Source organism: Pinus tabuliformis, chromosome 4_2 (assembly GCF_031772625.1).
Source record: "Pinus tabuliformis cultivar Carrire ecotype Pingquan chromosome 4_2, CPIR1, whole genome shotgun sequence".
Lineage (NCBI taxonomy): Eukaryota > Viridiplantae > Streptophyta > Pinopsida > Pinales > Pinaceae > Pinus > Pinus tabuliformis.
The window spans coordinates 820,364,825-820,381,943 of NC_142304.1; the positions used below are offsets into that span (position 1 = coordinate 820,364,825).

The window sequence follows — 17,119 nt, forward strand, 5'->3', positions numbered from 1 at the left end:
GCCAAATAGCTTGAAGCTTCTGCAATTGTTCTTCTTGTTTGTACACCTGCTTCTTTCTGCCCCAAAATCTGAGATTCTGGATGATTCTTCTGAACATATCTGGATGGAGTCTTCTCTTCTATCCTTATCTGCTCCTCTGGTTCTTCTTGAGGTTCTTCTTCTTCATCATTCTGCCTTTGAGGGTAGTCTTCATCTTCTTCGATATCTTCATGATTTACTTGCCTAGGAATGTATCCCTTCTCATCGACCACTACATCAATGCTGTCAACAATTCTTCCAAGTCTTTGATTGTAGCACTTGTATGCTTTGCTGTGTGGAGAATAACCAAGAAGAATACCTTCATCTGCTCTAGGTTCAAGTTCGCCAAGTTGCTCATTAGTATTCTTAATATAGCATTTGCTCCCAAAGATTTTGAAGTGCTTTACCGAAGGAGTCTCACCATACCAAAGCTCATGAGGGGTTTGAGTGTTGTTCACCCGGACATTTGTTTTGTTGAGAATAACAACCGCAGCATATGTTGCTTCACCCCAGAAAGTTGCGGGAGTTCCAGACTCATCAAGCATAGCACGAGCCATTTGTTGGACTGTTCTGTTCATTCTTTCCACTACTCCATTTTCCTGAGGAGTTCTAGTTGTAGAGAATTCTCTTCTTATCCCATGTTCTTCACAGAAATCGAAAAATTCATTTGAGGTAAACTCCCCACCTCTGTCAGATCTGAGGCACTTAATTTTGTATCCTGATTCATTTTCAACCAAGGCTTTAAAGGATTTGAATTTTTCGAATGCTTCATCTTTGTGCTTCATAAGTCCTAACCAGACAAACCTGGAGAAATCGTCAATGAATAATATCAAGTATTCTTCTCCTCGAGGTGTCCTTTTCCTGAATGGACCACATGTATCTGTATGTACCAGCTCAAGAGGCATGCTAGCTGATCCTTCCTTCTCCGGAAATTTAGTTCTGGTTTTCTTTCCAAACTGACATGATTTGCATATGGTGTTGTTAGGAATTTTGATATCTGGAAGACCGCGAACTGCCTGATATTTGCATGCTTTCCTTATTTGTGAAAAGCTTAGATGCCCCAACCTCCGGTGCCATAACTAGTGTTCATCATCCTTTCTTAGATAGCATTGTTGTTGTCCTTCTTCAAATATGTATAGATTATTTGGAGTTCTTTCACCTTTGATCACTGTTTTACCTGTATCAAGATCACGAACAAGACATCCATTTGATCTAAATATCACCTCAGTTCCTTGATCACACATCTGGCTAACACTCAGAAGATTATGCTTCAATCCATCAACATACAAAACATTTCCAGCTTTGACCTTTTCTTTTAACTGAGCAGTGCCTTTTCCTTTTATAGCTGCAGGAGTATCATTTCCAAAAGAAACTTTCTTTCCTTTTTCTAAAGCAGAATATGATTCAAGTTTTTCTTTATCACCTGTCATATGCTTCGAACATCCACTGTCAATGTACCATAGATTTTCCTATCCCTCTGCATAAAATGCTATCCCACATCTTTCTGTTTGTGGTTCCTTTATTCTCCATTTTTTGGTGCTTGAGGCTTGTTCCTTTGTCTGTTGAAACCTGCTCCTACATTCAGAATCTTCATGACCAAAGTTACTGCAATTAGAACATTCAAATTCATTTTCAAGAGCCGAAAAGTTGTTATAGGTCCTTTTTGTAATCCCGGTCATACTTCTTTGTTTTTGAGCTTCTCTAGTCATGATTGTTTTATATGCAACACATTGAGCTTCTTTGTGACCAAAGTTATGGCAAGAGAAACATTGTCCATTGAAGAAACTTCTGTGGTTATCAAATCTACCGGCCAATTGATTGTAATTTCTATTGTTATCCATTCTTGAAACAAATTGAGAAGATTTTACCTGTGGCTGGTTGTAGCTTTTGTTCACCCTTAAGACGGATTGCCCCTGATAGTCTTTGTTTGCACTTTGTCCCTGCTTTACCTGGTAATCTTCATTGTGCTTTTGCTCATTCCTTCTTGCTGCATCAAGATAACTTCTTGAGGTGGATGCTTGAGAAGTTTCTCCATTATAGCCTAGACCTGTCTTGTTTAGAGGAGAATGTTGTACATTGATGATCTCATCCAGAGTTTCAGATCCTTTGACAAACTTAACATTAATAGCCTTTGTTTTCTCAATCTCTTTTCTAAGACCAGCAATTTCACCTTCTAACTTTTCAAGATGTTTTTCTTTTTCATCAATTTGAAGTTGTAGGGCATGGAAAATTTTAGGGGCTAATGTTCGCCCAGTGGGCTAATTTTCCATGATTTTTCCACAAAAAAGATTCGCCAATTTCCAATTTTATAAAAGACGATTCGCCCAAATTTTAGAATATAAAATTATTTTACCTTAAAAATCGCCAACATTATAGAGAGACTATATATAAAATAATTATAAATTTGATTAATTTTACAAATATATCAATAAACATTTATAATTTGAATATTAGGGATTAGTGAGATTCGCCAATGTTTTAAACTTCAAGAAAATTTTCCATCCTTAAAATTTTCCTTGTTGTAGGGCATCAATGATCCTATTGTTTTCTTCTATACATGTCTTGAGTCTAGAAATTTCCTCACAAAAGCTATCCACATCTATAGAATCCATGTAATCATCATCTTCAAATGCCATTAAGAGTTTATAGTCATTACCTCGTTCATCTTCATCACTATTTGATAGACCATCACTATCTTCATGAGTGTAGTAGCTTTTCTTATTTGCATTCTGTTTCTTGTTCCATCTAGCAGGTTCCTTTCCTTTGTCAATCTTATCCTTATGAGGACATTTTGCAGCATAATGACCTACTCTTCCACAAGCAAAACATTTAAAAGGTAACTTACCTCTGAACCTTCCAGTACCCCGTTGAAGATTTATGACAAAATTTGATTCTTCTTCTTCTTCTGGCACGTGACTTGCTTCATAGTAGTCTCCTTTGCCTGAAGCCTTGAAGGCAGCTTCTCTCCTGTCTGATGGACCTCCCTTTCTCATTTCATAAGCAGTTAGAATTCCGTGTAGCTGAGACATAGTAAGAGTTCGTATATTTTCCTTTTCTTCTATTGCAGACACTTTAGATTCAAACTTGGGGGACAATGATCTTAGAACTTTTTCAACCACAATAGCCTCTTTTATTTCTTCACCTAAGTTTTTCATGCAATTAACAATATCGTCTACCCGAAGGAAATAGTTAGCCACACTTTCATCATTATACATTCTGAGATTCTCATACTGAATCCTGAGGGTTTGAAGTTTAGCACGCTTTACCTGTTCATCTCCTTCGTAGCTCAAGACAATCTTGTCCCATATTTCTTTTGCGGATTTATATTGCATAACCTTCACGAATTCTGTTTGAGATAAGCATCCTAGCAGAGTATTGACTGCTTAGCATTTGTTTCATATTTCTCCTTTTCGGCCGTATCTGTAGGAGTAGCTGAAGGAAAAGTGTAGCCTGTATCTATGATATCCCAAACTTCTGTACCAAGAGATTGAAGATAGGCAGTAACTCTTACCTTCCAATAATTGAAGTTTGTCCCATCAAAAATTGGTGGCCTGATTGATGCTTCCCTCTCGTAGTTTCTCATGATGAATGATCTTCCTTCAAGCGATCAAGCTTCTCTGAAGGACCTGCTCTGATACCAATTGTTGGAAATAATACTGAGAGAGGGGGTGAATCAGTATTATCAAGTTCTTTTAATAAATCTTCCTTATTTATACTTTGAATTATTTTTTCATGTCAGTACCATAAAATAATGAGCATGAACAAGAAAAACAGATAGTCACACCAAAGAACACCAGATATAAGGTGGAAACCCAATGTGGGTGAAACCTGCTGCAATATGTCTCTATCTTCTTTCAAATTTTACAATGGTTTTGTACTGGTGCAATTCTTTACCAGTACGCAGGCTGCAACCTGTAGAGAGCTACAACTCTCTCTTGTTTTCCAGTCTCTCCTGGAAGGGAGCTACAACCCCCTACTTCTTTTCTTTCAAGGACCACTTTTCATAAATTTTCAAACTGGATCCATGAACATCAAATGATCATCAAGTACAAGTAAATCACCCAGTCAACTGCAGTAACCAGATCAATAGTAATAGTAAACTAAACCCAGAACACCTTATCAACAGAAAAAAGTCAATCAAATAAATGCCTTAATACAGATACGCAGTTTTTCTTTCTCTGGCCTGCGTGGCTCCGCACTTCACCTTGTGCTCCCCTGCGTATACCCGCAGAGAGCCTTCTACTGCACCGCGTACCCACGCACTGTTTCTTCAATCACGCCGCGTACTGCTACTGTAGCCATGCACCCACAGATGCTATCGCGCCACGTACTACTACTGTAGCCACGCACCCATAGATGTTATCGCGCTGCGTACCTACGCACCTGCGGCTTCTGAAGGGCCGCGTACTTTCACTGTGCCTACGCACCTGAGCCTCTATCGTGATGCGTACCCACGCACTGCGCCTTCTTCTGCTCTGCATACCCACGCACTGCTCCTTCTTCTGCTCTGCGTATCCACGCACTTGCACCGTTAATCACCTGCGTATCTCTGATTAGGGCCGAATTGGCAGTCCACCAGTGTGCCACAGATAGTCAGATGCCCAGATCTGATCATGCGCCCACGAGATCACACTTCATAGATTCACTTTCAACTTCACTCTTATATAGATCAAGCTTTTAAACTGATAACCCAATATTTCAGATCTTAAGATATTCAATTTGCAAAAAGGTGTATTGGCCAAGTGATCTCCTTCCCTATTTATAGTCAAATTAGATCCTATACCACGGGCCAAAACCATAGAAACAAGAACGGCGGGCTTAATACCACGGGCCAAACATAAGAAACCTCACGCAAGCGTGCTTCTCTGCCTTGAAGTGAGTGAACTGGGGGTACGCACCTCATGAACGGGTGACCTGCGTGTATGAACTCACTTCCTGGCCGGCATAACTGCGAGTACGCACCTTTTGAACCATTCACCTGTGTACCTCTTAATTTCCAACATTTTGAGAGCCTGATCAGAGCATTGCCACTTGAGGGTGTTGCCATAAAGTACAACATCTGTAACACAGAGCCATACCATAATCATAATGCCAACATGATTGCCTTGTTTCTCACCCGCATCGCAGAATAATTGTCTAAATTATTTAGTATAAGGTTGTTTTATTTTAAAAACGGTCAAAAATTTATTGACTATATAAATTTAAATATCATTGCAAAAATATTACAAAACATTTTATAGTTTGAACATTAAGAACTAGTAAAATTTACCAAGGTTTCTAAATTTTAAGATAAATTTCCATTTAAAAAAAATTATAAATGTGTGTGTGTGTGTTCATAGAAAATGTTTAAAAACCCTCGATCAAGGTGGCCGCACATTCGAGTAGAGGTTATGGGATGGCACCACCACTATCCAATCCCCTCAACAATGCCACCATCCCACTTGTTATCAAGTCCAACCTCTAATTGCATGCAACACTTAATGCCATATTCTACCAGACTTAATTGGCTTTTTGACCCCAACTTTGACATGGTATTCAACTCTTTGCTCTGGATTTTCACCACGCTTAACATTGTTCTTTTCATCTGTGAATCACTCCCTTGTTTGCAGTCTCCTTTATGTCGAGGGTTGGTCTAGGTCCTCATGACTTGGCCACCCCTTCTTCCTGTAGAGTCTCAAAACTTCTTTATCTTGACATCCTTTTTGTCCATATTTACCTCCTTTTTCCTTCCACTATCATCCAAATAAATACAACAAACATAAGGTTTTGACAAGGTAAACATTAATATGACCTTTTTTTCATATTTTGTCAATATGCCTTATTGTTCTATTAAAGTTTACATGCAGCTACATAATTGGTCTGATTTTGCAGCGAATCCACAGATCTGCAACCACTTCCATTGAATAATTGACCGGAGAATCCACAGTTTTACCTCTTCGCTGCTCTTCTATCATCATCATTCTCTCATCCTGAAGATGGATCCACTTGGGATTCGAAACGTCGATCCAAAAATGATAAAACTGTGGATTCTCCGGTCAATTATTCAAAAGATTCATCCCACAGATCTCTAAAATCCAAAACCACTTCCATTGTTGACAGGGTTCGAGTGTGCCAGCTCAGCAAAGGAGTATATGGGTAGATAGGGAATGATCATCTCATGGATTTCTTCATGTTTAATCGAGCTAATTCACCAGGAGATCCGCACTATAACACGGTCAACCATGGTGGTCAACAACAAGACAACGCGCTGGAACAGAGTCTGAATTTTAAGAGATTTCATCGATTTGCTTTTTCAATAGCAAATTGACAAATAAGCGATATGATCTAGTTTTGATAAGGACTATAGTGAAGTCCTGTAGGCTTAAATTTCTCATATTGTTAAAAAGAACTCTATAAAAACACTGGCAGCTCTATGTAATGCGTGCACCACTGTATGTAGTTTGAGCATCCTGTAGAACTCTTTTTCGCTTAATGCAAAGTTCTTATTTCATATATTTTATGTGTTGTTGATCTAAGGCAACTGACTGCCTCGTGGAGGGCCCCTGCATGCAGATCAGGTCTCTGATTCACAGTAATTAGATTTTCCTTTTCAATTTTTATTTCATAGATTTAATTCATGGATGCCCTGTTTTCATGTTTTTAAGATGCAATTCAATGAAGATCGCGACTAGGTTCACTTGATTGATTTCTGTATCGTTCATTTCATTTGATTAATACCTATCATAAACTTAGTAATTTCATTTTGTTCATTTGCCTAGCACAACTTAGTGATTTCATAGCACAGTAATTTCATTTCTGTTTTTCTTTTTTGCATTGAAATAAAGTTGCAGTTGATAAGAGTGGCAATCTTTCTCGGCTTTTGAATTCAAGCACATTTCATTTGCAAGTTCATAAATTAGGCTTTTCTTTATGTCATTTCATGCTTTCATAATTAGCTTTGTTTAGCTGCAGCATAAAAATCCAAAAACAATTGATAAGTTGAAAGGAAGATTAATGCAACACATCTATTGAAAATAGTTAAAATCATTATCCAATCATTCTAAAAGCTCAATTCATTCAGAACTAATTCTAGAGATAATATTTAGGATAATCAATTAACAATAAAATCTTAGGAATAAAATCCTAGTATAAATAATAACATCACCTCAACACTAATTCTAGAGTTTGACATTAACTTAGATAACAACAATATAATCACCTTAACGACATAAAAGACTTATAGCACATACAATTCACTTTCACTTCATCAGTTTACCTACCCTGGTTAATAATTTATGCTTACAATTTAAGAACATTAAATTGATTAAACACTTCCTCCTTTTGTAACTGTTTGAGCAAAGTTCTCACCTGCATAGTTGCTTGGTCTAGATCTTGGCTCCCCCTTGGCCCTTGGTGCTTCACGTTTTTAGAATTCAGTAGTGCGACCTACAAATATTAGCAACGGTTCACCGTGTCCTGGTCTTTCTTGGAACAATATAGATACATTGTTAATTTTTTTGTCTAAAACCATTCTTTCATGTCGATGGTCTGGTTTCCCAAGAGGCAGGCTAGGACGAAAAAACATGCATCTATGATTGTAATTGGTGACACTTTTTGAATGATCAATATAATCTATAAGCTTAAAAAAATAGTAAAAGTTTAAAATAATGAAAACCGACAATATCATGGATATATCAAGTGTAGAGTGCAAAAAATATGAACTAACTTTAAACTTAGTTTGACAGTTTTTGTTGCATTTACACACAATATATACATAATATTTCCTGTTTTCATTATGAACATCTCAAATATTTTTTACATTTAATATAAAATAAATTTTGAACTTTGAAATAAATTTAATTAAAGTGATAAGAGGATGCAACAATGATGTAATATCTTGCACATAGCAACATCTAAGAGGAAAAATGATATAATAAAATATATATTTAAATATTGAAGATCATTTTAAAGGCTAGTTTAATTATTAGTGTAAGGTATGTTGTTGATGAAAACTTATAAGTTTATATATTGTTAAGTGTGTTGGAGTTAATATTCACCTATGTGCTTAGGAAATCAACATTGATCTATCATAAATTTATATCTACCAAGCGTCGAGAGGGATCAAATATTTCTAGATGTAAACCCTTTTTTATGCAAAATTTGAGAAAAGGTTTACATCTCGAGAGATCTAATTCCTCTCATCACTTGGTAAATTCAAAGTTAGGATGGATCTATGCTATATATATATATATATATATATATATATATATATATATATAGATATATATATATATATATATATATATATATATATATATATATATATATATATATATATATATATATATATATATATATTATTTTTTTCAATTTGATTAAAAATCTAATAATACATATAGTTTTTTTGGGTAAAGGTTAAATTTCTATTTAAATAACAAAAAACTTTCTATCACACAAGAATGTTCAATCTAGTTTGTCACTAGGGAAACTAACCGGATGAAAAATTGAAGCTTGGAAATCATTCATATAACCTAGTTATTGATAGCAAACAAACAAACTATAAAGCTATCAACTAAGTCAAGGCAAGTAAGGCTAAAATTAGAGTACCAAACAACAAACTGAGACCAAAGCTTCATAATAGAAAATAATCCTTTGGACTTATCAGAGTATGTAGCTTCAACAATGATAATATCCTCATTATTTCTAGGAGAGTAGCCAATGTTAGGGGGTATGCCAAGGTGAGTTTCCACATGGATGAATCTTTTATCCAAGCAATGTAGAGTGACCTACATAGTCCAACACTAAGAGAACCTCTTCCTTTGCGTCATTTATTTCTAGGAGCACTTTGCCAAGAAGTAGCATAAGGTGCCAATAGGTGTCCACAATATAAATATATTGGTTGTACCTTCCACAGATATGGCCCATGTTAAGTACCTATTATTTTACATATGTTAACTCTTCCATATCTGAAATAAACAGCTGCTCTCCAAATATTTCTCATTCAGATTGCTCAAATTCTACTTGAATGGGAAGCAGGGTAAAACTAGCAACTTGGGACTGAGCCTATGAGCTTTCCTAAGTTTGATGAGTTCCTAATCCCCTACATATTTGTGCCCTTTGGTGAGGCATAAATATCAATAGGGAGATGGGAAGAAGCGGAAGATAATTCAGGATAATGAGGAGTGGAGAGAAACAACGTTGGAAGGCCGAGGTGAGAAAAGAGGCATATGTGGGAGGGAGAAGGTAGCCAGAGGATTCCCAGGGGGAGAACCCACCAAAGCTGGCGAGCTAGAAGGTGTGACAACCAATAAAATCCAAGAGCAAGAAAAAAACTTCCAAAAGCGACAAGGGGAAGAGGGAATAGAAGAGGAAGATACTAGGATAAGTGGAGCCTCCATGGGAGAGATAAATCAATTGATATAGAGTATAGAGTCTCCATACTGAACCAAACAATAAGTGAGTTAGAAAACAACTGAGAAACCAAATTAAATAAACCATGGAGGCTGATACCTACCACGAGGTGTCATTTCCATAGAATTCCTACTCATTAAGAAGCCAAAATGCCATTGTGTGAGTGGCATTGATTGCTAGGGGATTGCTTATTGCATGCCATCTAAAACAACAAAGCCAATTCTTCTCTGTTCAACACTTGAAGTGACCTTTTTCCATTCTTTATGCATCTAGGGTAGGGTTGTTCGATGACCATGAATCCTCCATAGTGCAGACCATGGAAGTCTGACCTCCACTTGAAAACATCATTTTACTCACTACCTTGCAATGAAATGACTACCCGCAATCTCCAACACTAGTTCATGGAAAAAGGTGGCCGATGATAAATGATATTGGGGGGGCGTAATGCAAAATTACAATATAACAAATTGACTTAAATCAATCTGTTGTTTTTATTATTTTTTAATTGATCCAAACGATGTTACTATTATTACTATTATTTTTTGATTTAATGTTTTGTTTTACATACACTGCATATCCCATTACTTGATTGCATTTCACATCTATATATTATGTAAAAATAACATGAATTTTTCAACATGTGAGTGTCTACACTTTGATTTTATTTTTTGAAATGTCCTCTCTCTCTCTCTCTCTCTCTCTCTCTCTCTCTATATATATATATATATATATGGCATTTCAAAAATTAAAATAAAATTATATGATTTTTTGTTTACTTCACACACAAACACATATATAATTTTTTTTCCTATTAATTTACATATATGCATTTCAAAATTAAAATAAAATTATACTATTTTTTTTTTTACTTCATGCACACAAACACATATATAATTTGTTTTCCTATTCATTTCTCCTCTCTCCTCTCCACTCTCACTCGTATGGGGCGGGGGAGTTAATGGAAAAAACCTTAGTAAGTTTTTCCTATTAATGATGCCTACTTGTAGTCTAATTCCCCACTAGCCCTTGAGTCAACAGAGGCTAATGGTCAGGCAGCCATGAGTTAGGTGGTGCTTTGAAGAACTAAAGACTGTTGTAAGCGGCAAACCTAAACACTAAGAATCAGAGGAGGAGAGGGGGGGGGGAGATATCCCCTACTATCCAGATGCGGTGGTAGGGGAATGTTAGAACACCAATAACTAGGTGGGAGAAACAAGAAAACTAGGACCAGTCCTTACAGCAGGATGGCAGACCGACAGCGGAGGCAAATGTTTTCCATGTGCGGTGGAGAAACCAAGATTCATAACACTGATGAAAAACTGGAGTGATACAAAATTTATATGAAAGACCATGCGCTTATATGAAAGTACATTGGAGTATGACCGACTGAAAAGGACCTCACCAAATGGATCCAACAAAAATGGCAACCCCGAGGCCACATTGAGCTAAAGCTGGGAGCAAGAGGCTTCTTCATGGTAATATTCTTGAACCTGCAAGATAAAGAAAAAGTTTTTGAGAATGGCCCCTACTTTCATTATAATGTTGGATTGTTCATGAGATACTGGGAAGAATGCTATGACCCAGACAAGGAAAAATTCCTGGCAGCCCCAGTGTGGGTTAGGTTATTTGGCCTCCCAATGGACTTCTGGGACCCAGAGATTCTAGAGGGCATAGGAAACACGATAGGCATATTTTTCAAAATAGCATAAACGACAAAAAAAGGAAGATACACCTCATACACTAGAATATGTGTTTACATGAATATAGCTGACCCCATCCCAGATACAGTAGAACTAGAGTATCACGAAGAGATTTGGCAGCAAACCCTCGACTACGAACATATTCCATTCAGATGTAGAAGATGTCATGAGTATGGACATCTTTTTAAGGAATTCCCACTAAATATAGAAGAAGAGGAGTACAGGCATAAATAGCAGAGAAAAAACAAGAAGACAAGGAAGGGTTTCAAGAAGTAAAAAGTAGAAGAAGACAAACAAGAGAGAACACCAGCATGGGAACGAAAGAACAACAAACCCAACCCAACAGAACAAACAACTTTGAAGTACTACAACAAGAAGAAGAAGATAAAAACGAGACTCAAACAATGGACTATCAGGGGGAAAAAGAAAAGGAAAGCAGCTCGAGCCAAGGCCAAATAAAACCTAAGAAGAAAGCCCAAAGTGAGCCAACAAAGAAGGAGGAAAAGGAAGAGAGGGAGAAGATGGATAATTATACAATGGAAATAGATACAAGCAGAGGAGAAAAATTAAGCATGGAAGAAGAGGTGTTGAGGAAACTGTTAAATGAATGGAGACACCTAGATGAACGATTCATTCCAGAAGATCAAAAACGACTATACAGAGAAACATTCCAACAGTATCAAGTGAAATAGGGGCAAGGGAAAATGGAGATGGTAGAACAACTAGGCCTTCAACAGGACAGCACCCAAGACTACCCTAACAAAGTGAAAGGTGGAAATAAAAGAGGTCGAAGAAACCTACAAGAATCTATATAGATCATGGGAGAAATGCTAGTAAATATAGGGAGGGTAGTACCGCTATCGGCGGTATTCCACCAAATTAACCAAGAAACCCAATGATAATCACATCTTGGAATATAAGAGGCCTTAATAGTAAAGGCAAACAGAGACACTTAGCGGATAGGCTAAGAAAAGAGAAACCTCAACTCATGCTAATACAAGAAACAAATATTTTAGGAGGGAGAATGGAGGAAATTCTAAATAAAATAAAACCGAAATATGAATGCATGACGATAGATGTGAAAGGCAGTGCGGGAGGCATAACAATACTATGGAACCCTGTAGAGATTACTGTAGATTACTGGATAGGCATGAAAAGAATCCTCACGGGGCGATTCCGGCTAATCAGAAACAAAGAATGGTTTCTAGTCTCTGCAGTATATGGTCCTCATATTCCAGCAGAAAGAGGAAGTTTCCTCCTTCAAATACAACAACTTGGAAAACTCCATGAGGAGAAACTGTGGATGATAGCAGGGGACTTTAACTTGACAACATCAATAGAGGAGAAAAAAGGAGGTCTGCAAAGAGAAGAACCGGAGATGGAGAGGTTCAGGGATCTTCAAGCAGAACTAAAATTGGTAGATATCCCAACCATAAATGGAAAATACACGTGGAACAATCGAAGGGGAGGAAGTAGACAGATAGCCTCTAGGCTAGATAGATTTTTAGCAACAGAACACTTCATTGGGAAAGATGTTTTTTGTTAAACTCACATGGACAGCAAGAGAGATATGAAAGATAAAACATGCAATACATTTTTATTAACAAGAGATTTACATTTATAGTACATTATGTGACCGTTGGGATTCACATCCCAAGGTCTCTTGGACTGCTTTTGTCCATTCGACTTCCACACTAACCCATTGAGGATTAGGTGTCCAACATTCCCCCCCTTAATCCGAAGGGTTATGTATGAGTCCAAGAAGAGAGTTGTAATACAAAATGTGCAAATATGCATAGCAACACTAGGCTGAATGTGCTCTCTGAAATGTTGGTATAAAGGGCGGTGGTTTAAGGATGACCACCAACACTGGAACGCTTAGTGCAGTTCCCGGAACTCTTCCAAAACTGGCAAGAAACTAAAGTTTTCTGCTAGAGGAAGTGATCCTATTGTTTTAAAGAGGAAAACCTTCAACCATAAAAGGGAGGTCTCACCCTGCATAAAAGGTAAAACTTCAACCTGAAAAGGGAAGTCTCAACCTGTGATGGTTTAAGGATGACCAACAACTCTGGAATGCTTAATGCAATTCCTGGAACTCTTCCAAAACTGGCAAGAAGCTGGTGTCTTCTGCTAGAGGAAGTGTTCTCAATTGTGTTCCTGGAATTCTTCCAAAACTGGCAAGAAGCTAAAGTCTTCTGCTAGAGGAAGTGTCCCAGATTGCCAACTAAAGGCATGTTCATGGGCATCTTTGTCTCTGGCTACAACTCTGAAACTGGTGTGGCAGGTTGTGGCTCAGGCTCGCTTGATGTGGCTTGGAAGCTTGTAGATGACCATCATTTCCCCCCCTGTCAGATACAAGGTGAGATGATGGAGAAAACTCAACTGCATGACTGTTCAATATTCTGGAACAAGTTCTGACATGTGTTTGGAATATCTTCTTGGCTGTTGATGCCCATTGCCAAGAAGCGATCCATCCAAGATGAATCTTTGTTCTTGCAGGACGTTTGTTTCTGAAGCATCTTTGTGAAGAATGGCTGGTTTTATGACAATGCTTACATGGATGAAGATCAAAACAGTGATCTTTCAGATGGCCAACTCGGTCACAGTGTTGGCATTTCACGATCTGTTGTTGTTGTTGTTGTTGTTGTTGCTATGGAAGAGGGGCAGAGTCTGGAACAGCTGAAGCTGAACTGTCATGAGGAGCAGTTGAACTCTCATGAATGAATCCAGCACTCTGAAACTGAATGGGCTTGGCATAGTCTGGAATATGAAAGGACAAGTCCTTGTCATATTCAAGACCAGTTCTGTGCTTGTTGTGGACAAGATGTTCCCAAGGTCTGATGATGGGCTTGGAAAGTGCACACTGAGTTTCTGTGTCTACATGTACTACTACTGCTTTATTGGGCACTGGATCTATATGAACTTCAATATTGTCTTGCTGTTTATGGGAGTCTGCTTCATTTTTCTGAACAGAAACAGGTTCAGAATGATGACTCCTCTGTTTTAATTCTTCTTGCTGTAGCTGAGTTTCGAGCTGCAAAAACTCTATCTTTTCTTGTGCATTTTGTATACATTTTTGAATGTCAGCAATAATTTCTTTATTGATTATGATTGCGCTGTCAGCAGTGGATACGATTAGAGTTCTCAATAACTCTAATATTCTTTCAAGCTTAGCCATTTTTCGCAGCAGTGGGCAAATAAAGAATGTGAGCAATTATGTAATATCTTCTTCTACAAACAATATCAAGCCTTAATGGTAGGCTTTGGAGCAACCGTTAAGACCAACTTTCAACATATACCACTTAAAAATTTGGCTAAAAATAGTGAGCTTAAACTGTTGAAGAGAAACTCAAAAGGTAGATTCCCAATGCAAAATGGTGCATGTAAAGACATAAATAAATACTACCTCAACCTGTTTAAAAAATTGATTTCATGTCCTGTTCATGAGAAACTCAACTGGAGCTAATCCTTCCTCGCCCACAAGGCGCAACTGGTATTTTCAGTGCCTTGTTTTTAATTTCTGTCAATCTACAACACTACCTTCTTGGAGCCAGATGCCATCTGTTCTTAGCTGGGTTCATAAAATATTTCAGGGAACACTTACAAATGAAACGAGATGCTTGTGATGTGAAATTGTAACTGCTAGGGACGAAACATTTTTGGATCTTAGTCTCGACATAGAACAGAACAGTTCCATCACAAGCTGTACATGCTTAATGTTGACGACAAGTTCTTTTGTGACAAGTGTTGCAGTTTGCAAGAAGCACAAAAAAGAATGAAAATTAAGATCCCTCGACTACTGCAAAACTATCAGCTGCTAAATATCTTCAAGCTACACAAAGAAAATCCTGCAGATTAAAGAAAAACGCAGGGCAAGCACTGGTGGCTTAATGAGCAGACTATTGCAACTGTGGCACTTTTTATTGCATCCACAACAAATATTTCAGTTCCAAAATATGGCGGCAAGATTATTGATATTTTCAGCAGAGATTTGAGAATGGAAGAAGAGAAAGCAGATGCTTTTAATACCATCAAAAACACTCTTGTGGAAATTCTTCTTATAATCTTAATTGGTTCATTTGCTACTGCACTGCGTGGATGGTGGTTTGCATCATCAAGTGAGCGTGTTGTTGCTCGACTGAGAAAAGATTTATTTCGACATCTTATTAACCAAGAGATCGCATTCTTTGATGTCACACGAACTGGGGAACTTCTTAGTCGTCTTTCAGAAGATACAAATTATTAAAAATGCAGCAACGACGAATCTCTCAGAGGCTCTCCGCAATCTCACAACTGCATTGATAGGCCTTGGCTTTATGTTTCAAAAATATAACTGAACCATCCATTAAACTGCTGCAACAATGATATACTATGATTGTGCGAGTAACTTGTCAAAAAACAAATGTCGTAAAACTGACTATCAAACCAAGAGTAATGAGGGCTGTCATGAAGCAATATTCTCATGGCTTGACCAGATTCAAGGTTTTCAGAATAATTAAAGCAAATTTTAAGCTCCAGCCCCGAGATTATTGAACATGATTAACCAAATATTAAAAGCCTTGTAAATGCTCACATCAACATTTGAGGATAGCCAGCAGTGATGATGCACATTGATCGTGGATTGAAGGCCTTTCGGATGGTTATAAAGAATTCGATACTTGATTCACCTTCAAAATTCCTTGAAGCACCATGCTGAGAAGTATCCACTAGGCCGAGGTCTATATGTGTTGTTGCTGCTTTTCTTTATAGTTCCAGATCACAGATCCATGGTATATAGTTAGACCAACGTGGAGAAGTGAGGCTTGAGAGCCAGCTCTATATGATGCTGCGTAATTCTTCAATTTGTTGCCAAACGTGTCATTCAACAAACTGCAACTAATCTACCATCTGGCATCAGTTTGGTGGCGCTGCGCAGCGGTTCATGAATTCACCTCTAAGCAGTCCCTCCGAATCTCGCCGCAGTGCAAGGTGCGTGAAGCCAAGAGATTCCCGAGATTTATCATGGAATCGGCGAAGCTGGAAAAGAACGCCTTTACACGCCTGTTCTATGCTTTGACATGAACAGCGCTCTGGTACTTATCAACTCCTGTATGGAGCGAGCACAGATGCCGAACCACCGCAGGGAACACATTTACATGAAGGAATCAGAAACCTTGGTCTTCGCTTGGCATGGTTGAACAGAGGAATCGTTTTGATACCAACAGCGCTCGGAACACTACACCATCAACCTCAAAATCTGAGGTGTTTTCTACGGCTGCTGATGGTCAGACAAGTGTTGAAATCAATGTTTTGCAAGGTGAACGAGAATTTGTCAAGGACAACAAGTCGCTTGGGAGTTTTCGGTTGGATGGAATTCCTCCTGCTCCACGAGGTGTCCCTCAAATAGAGGTGAAGTTTGATATTGATGCAAACGGTATTCTTTCAGTCGCTGCTGTGGACAAAGGCACTCAAAAGAAGCAGGATATAACAATTACCGGTGCTAGCACCTTGCCAACTGATGAGGTTGAAAAAATGGTGAAAGAGGCTGAGAGATTTTCTAAAGAAGACAAAGAGAAGAGAGAAGCTATTGATACAAAGAATCAAGCTGATTCTGTCGTCTATCAGACTGAGAAGCAGTTGAAGGAACTCGCTAGATCTTCAACCACGAAACAACAAATCTTGTGCACATTGTACACGGCACTAAGAAAGGTTCGCACCACATCGATTCTGTCAAATAACTGAATGGCCCCGTCTCCACATAACAAACGTTCTTCTATACTGTCTCCAGAAGGTCCGGTTCAGGAATCAAACGCCCTCAGAAAGTTTATTACTCACTGGTTTATGTAGCATGCGAATTATATACCATTCAGGTGCAATGCATATACCAAAGCATTCAATAAAACTTTTGATATTCCACAACGTATAACATTTCAATAAGCGCACAGCAGTTCATATTCCATTCGACGTTCAATAAACCATTCAATGAACCAAACAATGATTCCACTGGACAGCGTTACGCATACCATTCAATA

The 17,119-nt window shown here is 38.0% G+C and overlaps 1 pseudogene; it reads left to right on the forward strand.

Annotated features, from left to right (window-relative positions):
- Positions 1 to 16,277: 16,277 nt before the first annotated feature.
- On the forward strand, positions 16,278 to 16,829 carry LOC149172187 (stromal 70 kDa heat shock-related protein, chloroplastic pseudogene; annotated as a pseudogene).
- Positions 16,830 to 17,119: the final 290 nt, after the last annotated feature.